This window comes from Anastrepha ludens, chromosome 6 (assembly GCF_028408465.1).
Source record: "Anastrepha ludens isolate Willacy chromosome 6, idAnaLude1.1, whole genome shotgun sequence".
NCBI lineage: Eukaryota > Metazoa > Arthropoda > Insecta > Diptera > Tephritidae > Anastrepha > Anastrepha ludens.
The window spans coordinates 62,624,941-62,645,355 of NC_071502.1; positions in this window are offsets into that span (position 1 = coordinate 62,624,941).

A 20,415-nucleotide genomic window follows, 5' to 3' on the forward strand; every position below is an offset into this window, starting at 1 on the left:
TATTCATATGACCCCAAAAAAAAAAAAAAGGGGGATAAGCTTTTCGCTTGAGGACCTCCGCAAGTCGATGTGGCATAGAATGGACCAATTTAGACGTATCATTTATGGTAATTTTGCTCCACTCATTATTTATTACGTTTTTAAGCATTTGGAGCTTATGCTGTGCTGACGGATCCTGCGCTCCAGTAAATCCCACAAATGCTCAATGGGATTGAGGTTTGGGGATTTGGGCGGCTGTGCGCAATTGGTGATTTGTGTTATACAACAACCAGAGGTTAACATTACATGCCGAATGCTTGGGGTCATTATCATGATGAAACCAGAAATCATCATCAAGCTCCAACTGTTGAACGCTTTGCATCATCCTAGTCTTTAAAATATTTAAATATGAAAAGTACCGCTTTTTCGTATGGTTCGGTAGTTTGGTGGAAAGCTCTAGGGATAGAGTACAATACCAAATTACTCGGCAGAATACAAAGATCAACCTGTGCAATAACGGTCGGTGCAATCAGATCATGTCCTAGAGAGGCTCTCAATGCACTGACACACGTTATTCCAATAGACCTACATATAAAGAAGACGGCAACCACGAGTGCATTTAGGTTAAATGAAGCGGGTCGCTGGAACTCAGTTAATCTCGGTGAGGACTGACTACATCGTCCCGATGGTAACGTTCAATAGGAATTTTGCCACACTCTTTCCATCTAAAAAAAGAATGGAATAAGGGATTATCTCTAAACAACTTCGATACCACAGTATATACAGATGGCAGTAAAATGGACTGTGGTGTTGGAGCTGGTATATATTCTCATAGACTTGGAATTGAAAAATCTGTGCGTCTCCCTAATACCAGCAGCGTCTTCCAAGCGGAAGTACTAGCAATTGGGGAAGCCTGTAGGTTACTAATCGCAGATCTCTCTTTTAAGGGCAATATCGCTATTCTTTCGGATAGCCAAGCCACAATTCAGGCGCTGGACGCGACTATAACAACCTCTAAAGTGGTGGAGCAAAGTAGGAATAGCCTCATCAACTTGAGTGAAAACCATAGAGTCACCTTGATTTGGGTCCCGGGACACCGGAACATAGAAGGTAACGAAAAAGCTGATGAACTGGCAAGAGGGGGATCTGCCATGAATAGCGCTCTTGCAGTACCAGTTTTCACTCCATTAGGTGCGGTCAAGAATGCAATTTCCCTAAAATACCTTCGAATTGCAGATTGTACAATAGATGGAGAGACCAGACGAAATGCAAAATCAGCAGAACGTTATGGCCCACCTACAACCTCAAGCAATCGTCGACATTAATAAACATGAAACGACGGGACACCTGTAGACTTACGGCAGTCATAACTGGCTTCTGGTCTATCGGAGAACAAGCCGTTAAAATGGGCATCCCTCACAACACATACTGTCATAGTTGTTAACAACCGGAGAAAAAAGAAACAATTTTCCATTTCCTCTGTGAATGCCCTGCCCTATGGAAGGACAGAATGTTAACCCTGGGCAAACCGCTGTTCGAGAGTCTGGAACAGCTGTTTGGCTTAGACGTCAACAACCTAATAAGGTTCCTAAACCGCACAGACTGGATATATTCCTGCTGCAAATAACTGTTAAACAATTTAGTAACGAGGATGTGGCAACAAAATGGTGCGGAAGCGCTAGTTGGATTCTGGATGAATCACCACTCTAACCAACCAACCAACCAAGCAGTACCGCTCTTATGCCACACTAGTTTTCCTCCTTTACTGCCAAATAGTCAATATTTGCTTTTATCCGAAAATATTTGCTTTTATCCGAAAATATTTGCTTTCATCTAGTCACAGCAAAATCAATTACAAACTAAAATAAAACCGTTTTGGGGATGAATAAGGGCGAAGACAGACACAGCGGTTTTCGCCGAGACGGCGGCCGAGTCGTTCGCCGAATCGACAATATTCATCCATGCTTTTAATACTCTTAAGACACACACTACGGTTTATGTCGACACGTCAATTGAAGTCGACTCGGCGCTTCGTCAAATTGTTGTGCCGAGGCGGTGTTTGCTAAGAGAGTCGGCTTATTATCACTTTGTTTTAAAGCTGAAAAGACAGACACAGTTGTTTGGCGTCCTGTTGTTTTCTGGAATTGCTGCTTTTTTAAATATGGAGGTGGATAAATTTGACGTGCGTAAAGCGTCCCGCATTATGGGACATGACGAAATCTGAATATAGTGATAGACTAAAACGGAAAGACAACTGGGAAGACATTAGAAATATTTCTGCTGGTGAACATGCAACTGTAGAAGAAAAGAAAGAAATCAGTTAGATTTTGTTTATTATTTTATTCTAGTGTACATTTAAGGTAAATATACATTTTCAATTATTTTTTTCTGTAACATACCGACAAAATTTATCTCTAGATACTGCTCTAAAGTTTCCTCTATGGTTTGAATCTGGCTGTACAAAATACAATAAGTTACCTGCAGGTATAATATCGATTTCATCTACATTAAACTGGTCACGTGTTCCATCCCGTGTTCTTTCAAAGTTATGTAAAATACAACAAGCCTTAATTATTGTTTCGGCTAAGTCAATATCAACATCTAAAGCCCGGTGAAATATTCTCCATTTGTTGGCCAATATTCATAATGTACACTCAATGTAAGTATCTTCTAGCCTTGGATAGTTTCATATTGAATACTTTTTTATTATCAGTAAGTTGCTTTCCTCCAAAAGGTCCAAGTAAATTTTCCAATAAAGGAAATGCCTCATCGCCCACTATCACATAGGGAAACGTTTTACTGGAAGGAAGGAATTCCTAAAGAGTTGTCACATAATTTATCAAAAAGTGTGGAATTTTTGATTATTCCTGAATCACTGGATTTTCCGTACGATCCAACATCTATGTAAGTGAAGCAGTAATTAGCATCGCACATTGCAAACAAAACAGTGGAAAAATAATTTTTGTAATTATAGTGCATAGAACCACTATTTGGTGGTTGGTTTCGCCTTATATGTTTACCATCTATGGCACCGATGCAGTTCGGGAATTTCGCATTTTTTTCAAATCCCCTTGAAATCTCCAACCATTTTTCTGTAGATAATTGTGATATGCTTTTTTCAACTAAACAGGCCCAAATTGCTTCACAAATCTCTTTGACAATGGCGCTGGCAGTACACCTCCCAACTCGGAAATTATAATGCAGTTCTTTTAAGGAACATCCAGTTGCTAGATACCTGAAATAAAAATTATGAATGAATTCATTGAAAATGCCGGAAAAAGTAGAGACATGTATGTAGTAAATATATTTTTAGTAAGTTTTTTTTATTCGCATAAAAAATGGAAGAATATACGTGATCGGTTTGCAAGAGAAATTCGAAGCCGAAAATGGAAAATCCGGAAACGGAGACGGAGCCCGAAAAAAGCGCCACGTGTCTATTCACAACAACTATTGTTCCTGAAACACACTCTAACACCAAGAAAAACTACAGATACATTAGAAGACCTAAACACCCAAGCAAGTAATGCAGGAATTGAAGAATCTAGACCTACTTCTTCGCCTTCTTCGATCACAGCAACTGCAAAATGTGTTTCAGGACGACCGATTGTAGGTAAAAAAGATCAAAATCAGCCCTTGAAGAAAAAATGTTTAGTTCATTGGAGAGCTATGAAAAGAGGGTCAGAATGGAATCCCCGCTTTTTGCTTTCTTTGGTACCTAGTCTCGCATCTCTGAGCTTATGAAAGTGATAAGCAAATATGAATCGTACGCTTCGCAGCAACCACAGCAACAGCAACCAGTCTATTTCTCGCAACAAGCTCAACAACACTTTGTTCTCAGTCGTACTTCACAACAACAAATTACTCACTAAACATTTCTCATAAAAGTTTAAAATGTTTTAGTTTTTTTACAATAAATTTCTTAATATTTTGCTTTCATTTCTTTGCGTACGGATACTTTTTCTGGCAAGTGTATGTATTTTGTACATCAAAATAATCATATACATACATATACACACACGGCCAAAATTATTCACACAACCACTAATTTTCATTCGATAATCTTGAAAAAAAATTAATGTAATTAAAAATGTTATTCTAGGAGAAATTCACAAATTTATTGTTTGTTCAAAACTAAAACTTTATCCCCCCATTAATGAAAAGTTCACAAAAATCACAGAATTCTTCATATTTTTAAGGGACAAAATTATTCATTCAATTCAATTTCACAAGTATAATATTTAATTCAATGAAATTCTAATATTTAGTAGGCATTCCTTTTTGGCCGGTGATTTTATAAAGTCTATTTGGCATAGAGTTAACTAATTTCTTAGTCACATTTGGTCTCAAATTGCGCCATTCCTGTTGGAGTACCTCCTTTAGTTGGTTTTTGCTAGTTATGTTAATTTTAGCTACACGCCGAGTTCATCTCACAAATGTTCGACGGGATTCAAGTCTGGAGACTTTGGTGGTGTTGGCAGAATGTGAGACACATGATATATGATCCTACGCACGTCGTCGGCAGTATGCTTGGATTATTATTTTTCTTCTTAATTGGCGCGATAACCGCTTACGCGATTTTGGCCGAGTTTAACAAAGCGCGCCAGTCGTTTCTTTTTCGTGCTAACCGGCGCCAGTTGGACACACCAAGTGAAGCCAAGTCCCTCTCCACCTGATCTTTCCAACGCAAAGGAGGCCTTCCTTTTCTTCCGCTACCACCAGCTGGTACCGCATCGAATACTTTCAGAGCCGGAGCGTTTGTATCCATTCGGACGACATGACCCAGCCAACGTAACCGCTGGATCTTTATTCGCTGCGCTATGTCTAAGCTCATACAGCTCATCGTTCCTCAACGGCGATATTCGCCGTTGCCAACGTGCAAAGGTCCAAAAATCTTTCGCAGAATCTTTCTCTCGAACACTCCAAGCGTCGCTTCATCGGATGTTGTCATCGTCCAAGCTTCTGCGCCAGACTTTCATAAGCTCGGTAGAACCTTATACGCTAATCTCGCAGATTGCAGCAACACACTTCTTGTAGACTGGGCAGAGCACACTCAAATTCCAATAGGCAGGCATGCTTTCATCCGACCATATTTTGCATAGAAGCTGATGCATGCACCTTACCAGCTCCTTGCCGCCATGTTTGAATAGCTTAGCCGCCAGTCCGACGGCGCCCGCGGCCTTGTTGTTCTTTAGCCGCGTTATCGCTGTTCTAACCTCGTCAGGGTCGGGTAGCGGAACGACAGTTTCATCGTCAACGATTGGGGTATCGGGATCTTCACATTCTCTGTGACATGCGCAGCTATCACTATTTAACAGGTTCGAGAAGTGTTCCCTCCATAATTTAAGTATGCTCTGGATGTCAGTCACCAGTTCGCAGTCTTTGTTCTTACAGGAAAACGCCCCGTTCTTGAAACCTTCTGTAAGCAGCCGAACTTTCTGGTAGAATTTTCGGGCGTTGTTCCTATTGGTCAGCATCTTAAGCTCCTCGCACTCACGTATTTCCGCCTCTCATTTCTTCTCTCGGATAATACGTCTCTCTTCCTTTCTCAGCTCTCGGTGGCGATCCCACATGGCCCGATCGCAGCGTGGCTCTATAGGCCGTATCTGTTCTTTCTGCGGCAGTCTCGGGTTCCGGCAAAGTCGATCTTCCCCAGCCTGTTTCTGGATGTTTAGTCACTTAGGCTGAATTTTCCGATTGTGGTATCAAACATTTTTTCCTTGCGACTCCGAGGGAATTTTCATCCGAGGGGTTTTTTTAAATTTTCATCCGGGCTTCTTTTTTACGTCGGGAATCCTACCAGAGCTTATGAGCTGCTTCAACCCGATGCCGAAGAATCGTTCTTACCACTTTGAAGTGAATGGCGATCAGAGACATAGACTTCTACACACGGAACCACCCGTTAGCGAAAAATTACAGAACAGTAAAAACAACAGCGATGTGTATCTGAAGCAATGATACAAAGGTGTCGAAAATCAATATTTTATTGTTCCTTGATAAAATACTTATAGGTAGTATATACTTTTAGATGAAATTTTCAAGAAGAACTAAATAAATACTAAATAACTATAAGAGATCTATACTCTGCATGTATTATCGCTCATAGCATAGGACGGAATCAAAGGCTTTCCAACGATTATTGTCAGCCGCTATATGTATAATTTCGTTCCAGGTAGCAGTGGAAGAGCTCTCATTTACGATTGTGCGCATCGTAGTTTGACGCGGGCGTACTCTGCGCCGGCTTCCTTGTGAAAGGAAGTGCCATTTTGGCAACATTGTCGTCTTCTCTACAGGGATTATATCCAATCCAGTTCCAATTTCGTCTTTTAATCTGCCATTAAAAAGCTCCTCATAAAAACTACTTGACGTTCGAAGTCGGCCTAAAACTGTAAGTCTCTCCATTTGTCGAACAACATCAAGACGCACGCCACAAATAAGAGAAGAAGCTCGGCCAAACGCCAAACAGAAATATACGCGCCAATTACACTAGTCTACAAGGAAAAGTATCCGAAATAATTTAAACTAATATCTGCTTCTCTGCCCATGCAAAATTCGGATTGATAACTAAAATTAATTTATTAGTTTGAGTTTTCGAGATATCCTAACCTAAAAGTGCAAAAAACCCCATTTTTGCCCATATTTGAGGTTATGTAGCCTTGCAGATGTTTTCTTTCACCAAAATTAAAGGATGGCATCTTTAAATACAATCCTTCTTTTTTCAAATGGCGTTTTGTTTGCTCAAATATCATTTTTTTTCGCAGAGATATCGCATTTTGAAATTTTCATGTTTCGAAATTTTCCTACACCTGAAAATCGATTAAGATAACATAGACATGATATATTCGATTACTAATTTTCTTGAATTGAGTCTTATTTTTCTTAAAATTTTGTCTCACACCATAAGTGTGCTGACTCACCACATCCCTACACTATCTAACCTTTGGGTACCGAGTCACACACAGCCCTAACCCCTAGAAACCACCCCTATCATACCGCGAGCAGGCTAACCCACATAACCGCAAGCAGGCTTTCCCACAAACTCCAAATTTACATACTATTAATCCATATATTTCAGGCCCTCAAACCCAAGAAAATTAGTAAGCGACTATATCATGTCTATGTTATCTTAATCGATTTTCAGGTGTAGGAAAATTTCGAAACATGAAAATTTCAAAATGCGATATCTCTGCGAAAAAAAATGATATTTGAGCAAACAAAACGCCATTTGAAAAAAGAAGAATTGTATTTAAAGATGCCATCCTTTAATTTTGGTGAAAGAAAACATCTGCAAGGCTACATAACCTCAAATATGGGCAAAAATGGGGTTTTTTGCACTTTTAGGTTAGGATATCTCGAAAACTCAAACTAATAGAGCAATTCTGAGGCCAGATTTGGATTCAGCGCATCATAAACCTTCGGAAATATATAGTCTGGTTTCTGGGTCTGAATGTTGGTTAAATTTTGTCGGCCTGTGTTATTTATTTATTTACTTGGATTTTAAAATTGATTTCGCTGTTATCGGTGAGTGAAAGAAGGTTAGCATTGGAGACTCTTATCGGCCAAAAAATTCGTTATATAATCTTAAGGCATATGTTGACAAATGATTGAAGGTGTTTGCTTATGTGCTCATACATACATATATAAGCCATGGCTCGAATCGAAAATCTTTATACTGTCGATCTATATTCATACGAGTATAATAATATGTAAGTCTGAGCATGGAATATATTCAAACTAAAAACAACACCTAATTCACACTCAGATGAGTCTAAATACAAATAGACTTTTTTAAAACTTGTAAATATGTATGCACATGAACGGGTAGACAAGAGCTTTTGTACATAGTGTGCGGTTGCTATTGACTCCCAGTACGTATTTACTCTCCATTACATCACAATCGTTATGTGATGTGTCATGCAACGAATACATCTCATACATCTCGGTTCTCTCTTGCACTACACCCATTCTTCCATTCCGTTTGGCCATTAACGAGTGAATAGCCGCATCATTCCCCATTGTTGTCGTGCCAGCGACAGACTCCGCGCCAGCAATTACCCAGATTACGAGTATATTTGTCCGTGGCAAGACTCCTTTTACTTTGCACTTCACTTCAGTCTTGCAGAGGGGTTGTTTCTTCGCACCAAATAAAAATGACAAAGCAACTAGATGATTGAATGCTGGGTGGTGTTGTAGCAATTTGGTTTTACATTTCACTTAGCTCATAAATACCTAAAAACACACATAAATACGCACTTCGCCTTTATGCTCTTAAACACACTCGAGCAAACGCATATAGGTTTGTACATACATACATACATATGCATGCATTTAAGTAAATATGGATATGGATGTAAGTATGGATGTGTCTTTACGTTGCTCATTTACATAAATGCAAATTTACGCAATTCGCCGAAATCCTTTCATGTCCCTTTTAGTAAATATGAACGAATATGCAACTGTGTTTGTTTGTATTGCTGCGAGAGTGCGCATAGTTGAGAAGAATTTTATGGGAACGTTGTGCATGTATGTGTTAAGTACAAAATATTCCAGTAGATTTTCTGCAAATCGCACGCTTATTGATTTGACTAATTGCAATATGTGAAAGTTTAAGTGTAAAAGAATGAAACAACCAAAGTATATTTCTAATTATCGAAATGCTAGAGTTGCCGTGACGAACAAACACATTAGCATCGGTGCACACTTAACACCAAACATTCTGTCAGTTCGAGTCAGTTGATTTGAAATCGTCTTGCTCCATCCGGCAACACAGCTTTTGAACAGCTCGAGCAATGCATCTCGCCGCAGTCTTCAAACTCAAATTCCTGATGACTCGGTCAGCCCCGTGATGTAATGCCATTAAACGACTAAGACGACACTGGGTAGTAGCCTCTAATATCTGGAGGACGTGTCCGTCACTAGTACTTGTAACGCCTCTAGAGCTTGGTCAAATAATCTGAGCTCCACTACAGACACAACTCTTAGAGGACTTGTCGTACTCATTGCCACTACTTCAAACAGTTGGTAGGAATATTGTACATGTCTGGCTCCAGTATATCCAAGCACGTATGTGCTACATAGTTATAGCCCCCACTAAAAACCTGTTTTTGTACATCTCTTGGAGCAAATTTCTTTTCGAGGTTATCGTGCAGTTGAGTGATCGATGGGAATTAAGCCATGCACGTGCGGCCAGGGTCTGCAAGTGATTGTGGCACATTACCCGAGAGCACACACAACGGACCAGATTTGACCACAACATCCCAGAGACCATCCTGATGGCAGACACTAGGAATGATGAAAAGCCATTGGGTTCCAATATCTTGATATGAACAGGTGAAGATGAAGATAATCCACTCCAGATGTTATGTATACTCTTGTAGGTTTAACTACCTGCTTGGATAACGAAACCATTTGCTGTTTGAGCAGCGGCAACATATAAAATACAAAATGCTTGACGCTTGTCCAGTGTTCAGAATCCGAAAAGGCGGCGGAGTGGAAGCAGCGTCAGTTGTGCTCCTCCATGTTGCGTTGTCTTAAGAGCTTGCCGTACAAGTTGGAAAGGGCTGAAACTCGACAAGATCATCGGGAACCGCTAATCATATGGATTCAACTCCCAGCTCTTAGAATTAGGTTCTCAGCTGATGTAATCAGCGAATCTTACTTGATGCGCATCTGAACCTCAGCAGTTTATTTTCGTCCGAAAAGTTATTTGCTTGCTCCAGCCATACTAAAATGTCGCACTTACAATCGATTAGCAAAAGTGTCCTTTTAGACATTGCAGCAGGAAAATTATCGTCCATTGTATCGGCTGGTTGGAGCTGAAGCGTTCTGTCAACGATATGACCTGACCATCGGGACGGTACGATTTCAATGATAGAACCCGATGCTCTTCGACCAGGCATGCTACTATTCGCTCCTCACCGTGAAGCACTTTAGACCCATCCGGGGTGAGAAGAATGTCCTGCTCGTGTGTTGTAATGATGTCTAGCTCACCAGGTCCGTGGCACCAAACCGAATGGTATAATGCCTCTGCTAGCATAATCCGCGGGATTTCGCGACAAACGAACGGGACTAGTCACGAGAATTCTGCCAACGCGGCTTAAGATATATGTAAGTACATAAATGGCTTCAATGTAGCTTGTTACTTTTTCAGCCAAGGTATAGAGCTTTAGCCAAACTCAGAGCCGATCGCACTTAACGGAGGGTTTCCGCTACCAGTACTATTACCGACAGTTCAAGTCGTGGTATATTCGAAATTTCCAGTGAACCCGCCTTTTAGTGCGGAGAGTCCCTTTAACGGAGAGTCGCAAGACAATCCCGCATACCACATTTTCTGAATGAAAACCTTTCCCATTATCTCTATGGGAGATAACAAAAAAGTAGGATAAAAGAGTCGAGTGACCTCCCTTTGCACCTTTCTATTGGTAGGAATATGATTTACCTGTTTCAGCTCGATTTGATAAAACAACTCATCATTCACCAAGTCCCTCTTTGAGCCCAGGACCGAAGTCTCTCCAGAATATAGTGTATAACTAAAAAAAACGCATCTTTACCTGGCTTTACCAGATATAAGAGCATCTAAACTCCTCACTAGTTCTTTTGCTTAGTAGCATTCGCACAACTTGTGAAAGAATCTAGAACCAAGTCTAGATTGCATATTGCGCGAGAGCCGCTTCTTCCTCATCCCGAATTACATGGTAGATATTATACGCACACTGTTGAAGGGCATGTATGGCATTATATGGGCTGCTCGCCATCCCGCAAGTGACGGTATTCAAATGATAAACACCGATGTCGTTAGCAGGTGGCCCGACTTTTCCTCTTAATTAAATGGTATATAACTTCTTTATTCAAACCTTATAACCTATAACCCCTTGTAGCTCTTGTTGTGCCTTGATATACACTACCGGTCAAAAGTTTGGGTTCACTTACATTATTTTGGAATTTTAAACAATGAAGTCGGCTTATTAGTGGTTTTTTTTTTAAAACGTGCGTTCTGCTACTAGTTTGAGTTTAAGAGATTGTTATTGTTTACAAAGTGACTGTGGGAGACGCATAGATCAAGCGTGAACGTGTTATGACTTGCTGCATTCTGTCAATGCGTCTAATGCCTATTACGCGTAACATCTTATTGCTGCAAAACTCGTTTCAAGAGTTATATTTCTAATTGTTGGTGTCATCTTTGTTATGAAAAAGGTAAGTAAAACAATTTTTTGTATTCCAAAAAATAACTGTTTTACAAAAACTTACATACAAGTCGACGTTATACAAAAATTGTCTTCTAATTATTAAAATTTAAATAAAACTACATACTACTACGAGCAGTCATTTTAGCACTACATGGAGAAGGCTATTCAACGCGAAAAATTGCTTCGAAATGTAATGTTTCTCAAAATGCTGTCATGAGAACGTTGCAAAGAAAGAGCGATACTGGGTACAATCAGAGTCGTCATCGTTCTGGGAGGCCTAAAACTACGTCAAAAGGAGAGGATAAGTTCATATGTGTTGTAAGAAAAAATCGTTTTCCAACAGCCCCTGAAATTCGCGAACAACTCAATTCCTCGCGTGCGGCCCCAGTATCCGTTTCGACGGTACAGCGACGACTTAGAAACTACGTTTCCACGACAGTCGGTTCTCCGTTACCGAAACGACCCGGATTTATATCCGGTTAAGGACTGTCACTCCAGCAGCATTCACCGTATGTAAGTATGGGGAATGTTTATGCTGCTACAACAACAACAACAAACTACGGCCTAAAAAAACATTTGCTTCGAAAGTAAAATAAAATAAAGAGACTTAATTGGGCTAAGAAACATAAAGAGTGGACAACTGAACAATGGTCTAAAGTCTTGTTCACGGACGAGTCCAAATTTGAAATTTTCAACAAACGACGCCGCCAATATGTTCGTCATTTTGTCGGTGAAGGCATGATGAACCAATGTGTTGTTCCCACAGTTAAGCATGTTGGGGGGTCGGTGTTAGTCTGGTGATGCTTTGCTGGAGACAAAGTTGGAGACATTGTGCAAATTGGACAAAAAAAGTCTACCACAACATACTTCAGCGGCACGCTTTTCCGTGTGGGAAAATTTTGCCAGGATTACATTGCAGCCAAAGAAAATCAAAAACAACTCAAATATATGGAATGGCCTCTTCAGTCGCCGGATTGTAACCCGATCGAGTTGCTGTGGGACTAGTTGAACAGAGAAGTAAGAAAATTGCAACCTACTAATACAAAACAACTTTGTAACAGTAGAATGTTTGCGTAAATTAATTGAGAGAATGCCCAGAATATGCGGGGCTGTAATACGTGCAAAAGGCGGATATTTTGAGGAATCGAAAATATGAACAAATACTCTTTAAAAGTTAACATATTTTGTATTAAACACAATTACTTCCTGTAAAATAACAATATTAAAAAATATTTTACGAAGAAAATCACGATTATTTGAAAATTTTTTACAATTTTTCAAGTGAACCCAAATTTTTGACCGGTAGTGTATATTTAAAAACATTTTTTGTATTTAAACTGTCTGTTTGGTGACTTCTTGACTTGTGTGACTTGTTCTACATGTTTTTTAGTAATTGAGTTTTTGATATTTTAAAAGCAGTTTAGCTGGTTGGTACCTTGCAGAGCCGAACGGGCTTAAGCAAGTCATGTATATATGCTTAATAATGTTTTTCTTAAGGACATATTACTTAACATATATTACGGATAGAATATTTCAAATGTGCTCTGAAATAAACACAAGGTGAAAACATCAAAATGAGGAAAAGACGTGCATAACAACTACTTATACACACATACTTGACTGTTACTGAAAAATAGTAATCGCGTAAAACAGTCTTATACTGTGGGCAAAAAGTAAGGTGAATTTATTGGTCAAACTTCGCGGGATTAAAATTTCGCTCTAGTCATTTTTTTCATGAGTTGGTAGCACTGTTAATAACATCTGGGCCAACTTTCATGTGAATGTCATTATCAGTAATATATTTACGCTTGTGTTTACCAAACGACCAAGAGTGCATTTTTGATTTTTACAATGTCTGATTTGATTGAGCAGAGAAGTGCCACCAAATTTTGTTTGCGGAATGAAATTTCGGCTGCGGAAACGTTTAGCATGTTGCAGAAGGCATTTGGTAATTCGACCATGTCGCAGAAAAATGTTTATAAGTGGTACAAAGGCTTCAAAGTGGGGTCGAGAACGTGTTGATGACTTGGAGCGCTCCGGACGACCATCGACGTCAACAGATGACCAACACGTCAATAAAGTGAAGGAGTTAGTGCTCAAAAATCGTCGGTTAACTGTTAAAGACCTTACTGATATGATCGGAATATTAGAAGGATCTGTGAAAACCATTTTGAAAGACCATTTGGGCCTACGAAAAGTCAAATCTCGTTTGGTACCGAAAACTCTCAATTTCTTGGAAAAAAGTCGTCGCGTTGATGTGTGTGAAACAATGCTTTCAGACTATCAGAACAAGCTCAAATGCATCATTACGAGAGATGAGGCTTGGATTTATGCTTACGACCCTGAAACAACCGACCAATCAAGCGAATATCGTGCTAAAGGCGAGGCCAGACCGAAAAGAGCACGTCAAAGTCGTTCAAAAATAAAGGTCATGATGACAGTTTTTTTCGATTTTCGTGGTGTGGTGCACTATGAATTCCTTCCACCTGGCCAAACTGTTAATAAGGAATATTATTTTAGCGTCGTTTACGTGAAGCAATTCGTCCAAAAAGACCAGAATTATAGGCCAACAACTCTTGGTTTTTGCATCACGATAATGCACCGTCTCACACTGCACTCGTTCTTCGTGACCATTTCGCCAAAAATTCCACGCATATCGTTCCGCAACCACCGTATTCGCCTGATTTGGCTCCGTGTAACTTCTGGCTATTCCCAAAACTCAAGAGACCACTCCGGGGAACGCGTTTCGAGTCGATTGAAGAGATAAAAGCTGAATCGAAGAAGGTGCTGATGGCTATACCGGAAATGGACTATTTGACATGTTTCGGAGATTGGAAAAATCGTTGGCATAAGTGTATTTCATCGAGAGGAGTTTATTTTGAAGGTGATGAAATTGATTTACAAGAATAAATAAAGATTCCACCTTACTTTTTGCCCACAGTTCATGCGAGTGTAGCAACCCAACTGTCCTTTAAGTGGTGAGTTCCTTGCGGCACCAGTAGGTATTTAAGCGTTAATGAATTTGCAGAGTCCATTTCTGAGTCATTTTCTGTATTATGCTTGGTTTTCGTTATGCTATTTTTAACGACATAATTTAAAACGAAATGCCAAAACGTTGCCATTTTAACATATTTCCATGGCTTCAAATCGAAATGACCGAAAATGGTAGGAGTTTTCCCCTGACATAATGAAAGCTAGTGGTTAAATTCATATATGAATAGTACTTTGATCAGACCAAGACTTGGTAATACACACACTTTAATATTGAAAACTGATTTCTTTTAATTTTATCGCAGTTAGAGGTGCTTAAGCGAATAGGCTGTTCGCTCATTACTTGTTTAATTCATCTACTACATACCTATGTATGTATGTATGTATGTATATACAGTTGTGCTCAAAGTAACAGCAGGGGTTACATTAACCTTAAATAATTTCATCATAATTTGTACGTGCAGAATTGCCGTCTTAAGAGGATATTGTATGGCGCAATAAACTATTCCAATGTAGAATAGAAGTCCGCTTGAAATCAGTGCACGTCAGCCATTTTTATTGTTTGAGTGCGAGAATTTCTGTTCAAAATAATAATAGTGAAAATTGAATAGAGTAAATATTTCAGGCAGCTGTCACTGTTTAATATTAAACAGTGACAGCTGCGCATGTCACCGAGAAAGTGAAGATCCCGATACCCCAATCGTTGACGACGGAATTGTCGTTCCGCTACCCGATCATGACGAGGTGAGAATAGCGATAACGCGGCTAAAGAACAACAAAGCGGCGGGCGCCGACGGACTGCCGGGTGAGCTATTCAAACATGGCGGCGAGGAGCTGGTAAGGTGCATGCATCAGCTTCTATGCAAAATATGGTCGGATGAAAGCATGCCTGCCGATTGGAATTTAAGTGTGCTCTGCCCAATCCATAAGAAGGGCGATCCTGCAATTTGTGCCAATTACCGCGGGATTAGTCTTCTAAATATCGCCTATAAGGTTCTAGCGAGCGTATTGTGTGAAAGGCTGAAGCCCACCGTCAACCAACTGATTGGACCTTATCAGTGTGGCTTCAGACCTGGAAAGTCTACCATCGACCAAATATTCTCAATACGCCAAATCTTGGAAAAGACCCATGAAAGGAGAATCGACACACACCATCTTTTCGTCGACTTCAAAGCTGCATTCGACAGTACGGAAAGGAGTTACCTGTATGCCGCGATGTCTGAATTTGGTATCCCCGCAAAACCAATACGGCTATGTAAGATGACGTTGCTCAACACCAGCAGCGCCGTCAGAATTGGGAAGGACCTCTCCGAGCCGTTTGATACCAAACGAGGTTTCAGACAGGGTGACTCGCTGTCGTGTGACTTCTTTAACCTGATGTTGGAGAGCATCGTACGAGCCGCAGAACTTAATCGCTCAGGCACAATTTTTTATAAGAGCGTACAATTGCTGGCGTATGCCGATGATATTGACATCATCGGCCTTAACAACCGCGCTGTCAGTTCTGCCGTCTCCAAACTGGATAAAGAGGCAAAGCGAATGGGTTTGGTGGTGAACGAGGACAAAACGAAGTGCCTCCTGTCTTCAAACAAACAGTCGGCGCACTCGCGTATCGGCACCCACGTCACTGTTGACAGTTATAATTTCGAGGATGTAAAAGACTTCGTGTATTTAGGAACCAGCATTAACACCGATAACAATGTCAGCCTTGAAATCCAACGTAGAATCTCTCTTGCCAACAAGTGCTACTTTGGACTAAGTAGGCAACTGAGCAGTAAAGTCCTCTCTCGACGAACAAAACTAACACTCTACAAGACTCTCATCATGCCCGTCCTAACGTATGGCGCAGAAGCTTGGACGATGACAACATCCGATGAAGCGACGCTTGGAGTGTTCGAGAGAAAGATTCTGCGAAAGATTTTTGGACCTTTGCACGTTGGCAACGGCGAATATCGTAGACGATGGAACGATGAGCTGCATGAGCTGTACGACGACATAGACATAGCGCAGCGAATAAAGATCCAGCGGCTTCGTTGGCTGGGTCATGTCGTCCGAATGGATACAAACGCTCCGGCTCTGAAAGTATTCGATGCGGTACCAGCTGGTGGTAGCAGAGGAAGAGGGAGGCCTCCTCTGCGTTGGAAAGATCAGATGGAGAAGGACTTGGCTTCACTTGGTGTGTCCAACTGGCGCCGGTTAGCATGAGAAAGAAACGACTGGCGCGCTTTGTTAAACTCGGCCAAAATCGCGTAAGCGGTTATCGCGCCAATTAAGAAGAAGAAGAAATATTTCAGGCTATTACGTCTAATTGATATTTGTTGCAAGCGGAACAGTAAGTGGAGTGCTTGTTTTTCAAAATAAGTAAAAACCAATGTGATCTGAAATTAGAACAATTTTTCTAGCGGAGAACATTTTACGGGAGAGAAGCGATACTCATCTCAATCTTATCAAGCGTATCAACCTAATTATAAAATGAAGAGACGAAGGGAAAACATATTCCGAGATACAACATCTTCTAGGATGTATTGCACCAATGATAGCTAATACTTTAAAGTACATACATACATATGTAGAAATGCCAGAAAGCAGAGGCAGGTGAAGAATGACGAGCGTAGTTGACGATCGGTGTATTGTTCGCTATAGTAGATCATATCCTTCTGCGCCTTACATAAATGCAGTGACCATTCGTAGACGACTATTAGAGTAAAAGTCCGTAGAAAGTGCCCTCTTTATCAAAGAAAACAGAGCATATCAAGCAAATCATATGAAATGTCCAGTTGAAAAATGGCTAAACATATTATGGACAGACGAAAGTAAATCCGTCCTTTTTGTAGGCACTGGTTCTCGACAGTGTGTGTGTCGCCCACAAAACACTGAATACCAGCCTAGATATACTATCAAAACGGTCAAATATGGAGGTTAAATCTAGTTTGCGCATGTTTTTCTTTGTGTGGTGTAGGGCCAGTACATCTTACGACTATGCTGCCATACGCAGAATACGAAATGTCTTCGAAATGGGTATTCAATAGGTATTCAGGGCAATAATCCGAAACATACGGCTCGGACAGCCAAGGAGTGGTTTCGGGTCAAAGGGGTTGAGTTGATATCTTGACCCGCACAATCGCTCGACTTCAGTCCCATGGATAACCTGTGGGGGTGATATTAAGAAAGGATTCAGAAAGGTAAAACCAAACAATAATCAGTAGCTTTGGAAAATTAGGAAATATTCTTGGGGAAGTATACCTAACAAACGTTGTGTACATCTGGTCAACTTTATGCCGCGCCCAAAATCTAAAAAGCCTGGCCAGCCGGCTCTGGCGAACGAAGATTTAAACTAATAATTTGTGGAGGCTCAGCGCCCAATAAATACCTACACAGTAACAGTAACGATAATCGTTCATACAGGTTAAATTAGAGGTATCTTAACCGTGGACTTAAGGGTCCCGGTGGTCTAGAGCTCGAAAATTTAGGGTATTTTCAAGTATTTTTTTTACAATAAAAAAAAAATGAAAAACGATATACATATAAAGTTATTAGGCATTTTCTTCTTCTTCTTGAAACAAAAATCTTCCACACACAAAAATGAAAAAAAAAGTTTTTTTTTTATTTTAATAATTTTAAAAATGGCGCTGAAGTTGACCTTACCGAAAAATTGGACCTGAACGGTGTTGTCCATTTTGGCTCTTCTATTTATCTAAAACGCAAAAACCAAAAAAATTATTAATCAGTATGACTGTCACTATATCGCGTACTAGAATAAAAAAAAATGTGACACAATGGCGCGATTTTGAATTTCACACTCTAAAATTGGGGGTTTTTCAGTTTTTTAATCAAAAAAGTACGAAATAATTGAAAAAATAATATGATCTAGTACGGGCAACAGCCATTGATGTTGTGAAAACCATATGAAAATTTCAGACGATTCGATTGAATAGTTTTTTTTTTGTTTTTGACAACACCAGGCTGAAAAAAGTCGTTTCGAGATAGTTGAGTTTAAAGTTTGAGGTACAGGAGCGCGCGGACCGCTCTCTACCTACTCAATGGGCTGTAGAAGCTATAATATTGGGAATTTCCGCTTGAAAATTTCGCAGTATATTCTTAAGATACTATACTTTCGAAATATCGTAAAAACAAAAATTTTAAGATCACCGGCTCCACCCCTTAATTATAACGATATTTACTGTGATTTATTATTGGGTCCATAGCCATAAACAGCTGGTATTGGCATACATTGCCATTAATTTGTTCATTTAGAAAGCGCAAAAATTAAAGAATAGATAACAACATAACCAGTGACGAGGAAATCAGTAATTTATTCATTAATATAATTGCATGAAATGTCACAATGCGGCAAATCAACCATCAGATATTTATAGTTACAGCGAAAAAACAAAATGAAATTGGTCTGTACGGTTACGGTCTTGACTACGACATTATGGCATGCCATCGCTAATCGATTGCAGTGTTGCTCATAAGTTGGTTTGATCAGCAGTTTTATTGCACCTCTAATTCAACCTTAACACTCCTCTTATATTACCTTTTCTTTTCACTACTCTACCACCAGCTCCCCATTCTCACAAAGTTAAACATTTTCTTAACATTTCCTCATTGCATTGAAATCAACAGTTAAACCAACTCAGTTGGTGGACACGAGTTTGGTGGGTTTGTAGTGTATTAACAAACCCGCAATAAAATGAATGCTATGTGGCAAAAGGTGAAGAGGTAGAAATAGTGGCTGTATTTTCCGTTTCATTCGTCGGCGGGTTGAATAGCCAACGGAATCTATTGTCTATAACCAACTTTCACAAAAGTTTTATCTGTGAAGAAAATTAAATTCACCACCAAAACTTATTTCGATTTATTTCTGTGAGCTTGTCATAGATATTCGGAAACTTTGTACGAAAGTTCGACGAAACACTGGAAGTATAAATAATTATATTAATGCAAAAGGTATAAATAAAAAAGTTTTCCATTAAATTAGACGCTACAAGTACATATTTGTAAGTGAAGCTAAAATACATATATGGGGCTGTGGGGTAAGAAGAGATTAGAAGAGATTTGAGTTGCAACCAAATTGGGCTGACGTCAGACTGTTTGTTGCTGTTCTGTGTTTTTTATGTACATACCCGCTTAAAATCTTCTGGGTACACGTTTCTGACGTCAACTAATTTCAATATTTTTCCGACTCACCTCCAATTTGTGGTGTGAGTTTAGGTATTACTCTGAAGGTATTAATCTAATTAATGAAGTTTTTTCATGGCGAAAAATAACTTGAAGTTTTGCCATTGACTGCCAGTAGGGCTATTAGTAAAAAACTTTAATTTAATAAAGATTGTATAAATATAATATATATATCGGCCACACCCGGGACACACTGCTGGTGCTTTGGAATATTTATCAAACAAAATGGCACATGAAAGCGTTGGAAGTGGCGGATAGATGAAGCTACCTAAACGTATGTAGGTAGCACTGAAGAAGAGCTGCCAAAAATTCCATTTGTTTGAAAGCACTTAATGAGTATTAAGACCGCATTCATACAGCTAAACATTTGTTGCTTCAACTCATTACTTGCGTTCCTCTTGCTCTGTTAACACCCTTCCCGTTCTTCACAATGTTGTTGTTGACTGTGGACCAAAAACTAAACAACTGCAAGCAACGCAATTGTCGTGTGTGAGCAGACGGACAACATCAAAAGAGAATTTGCAAAGTTGAAGTATCAAAATCTGTATCAACGAGGTATAATGAAACTTGATTAATTTCAGAAAAGAGAGTTGGCAGCATTGAACATAGTGAGTTATATCACTTTTATGAGGTATAGCCATGTTCGCTAGAGGGGAATCTTGCTTGATAACTTTGTTTCTGCTTTCATATGTTAATTTTTGCCAAGCACGCGGAGCTCAAACTTAGCGAGCAGAGAAGTCGCGAATCGAAGGCGACCTATATTTTACTCTTACTCCTTCGTTTGGCATTGAGTTCATAATTTATTTATTCATTCAAATGAAATATGAATTCCCACATCAAAAAAGAATAAAATAAAGCGTGCTCAAATTTACATTTTTACGACTGAATGAACATTCAGAAGAATGCAAATTTTGCTGTGTATGTATTCACTTATTCAATTCTAAAAATAGTTCAAGTCCACTTTTATAAGTTGTACAAAAATATGGAAAGTTGTATTTGGGTATTTCAGAAGATGTAGACGAAAAAAGGAGTTGTATTGCTCTACAGTATTCAGCAAGGTTCTCATTCATGTAAGATTGGT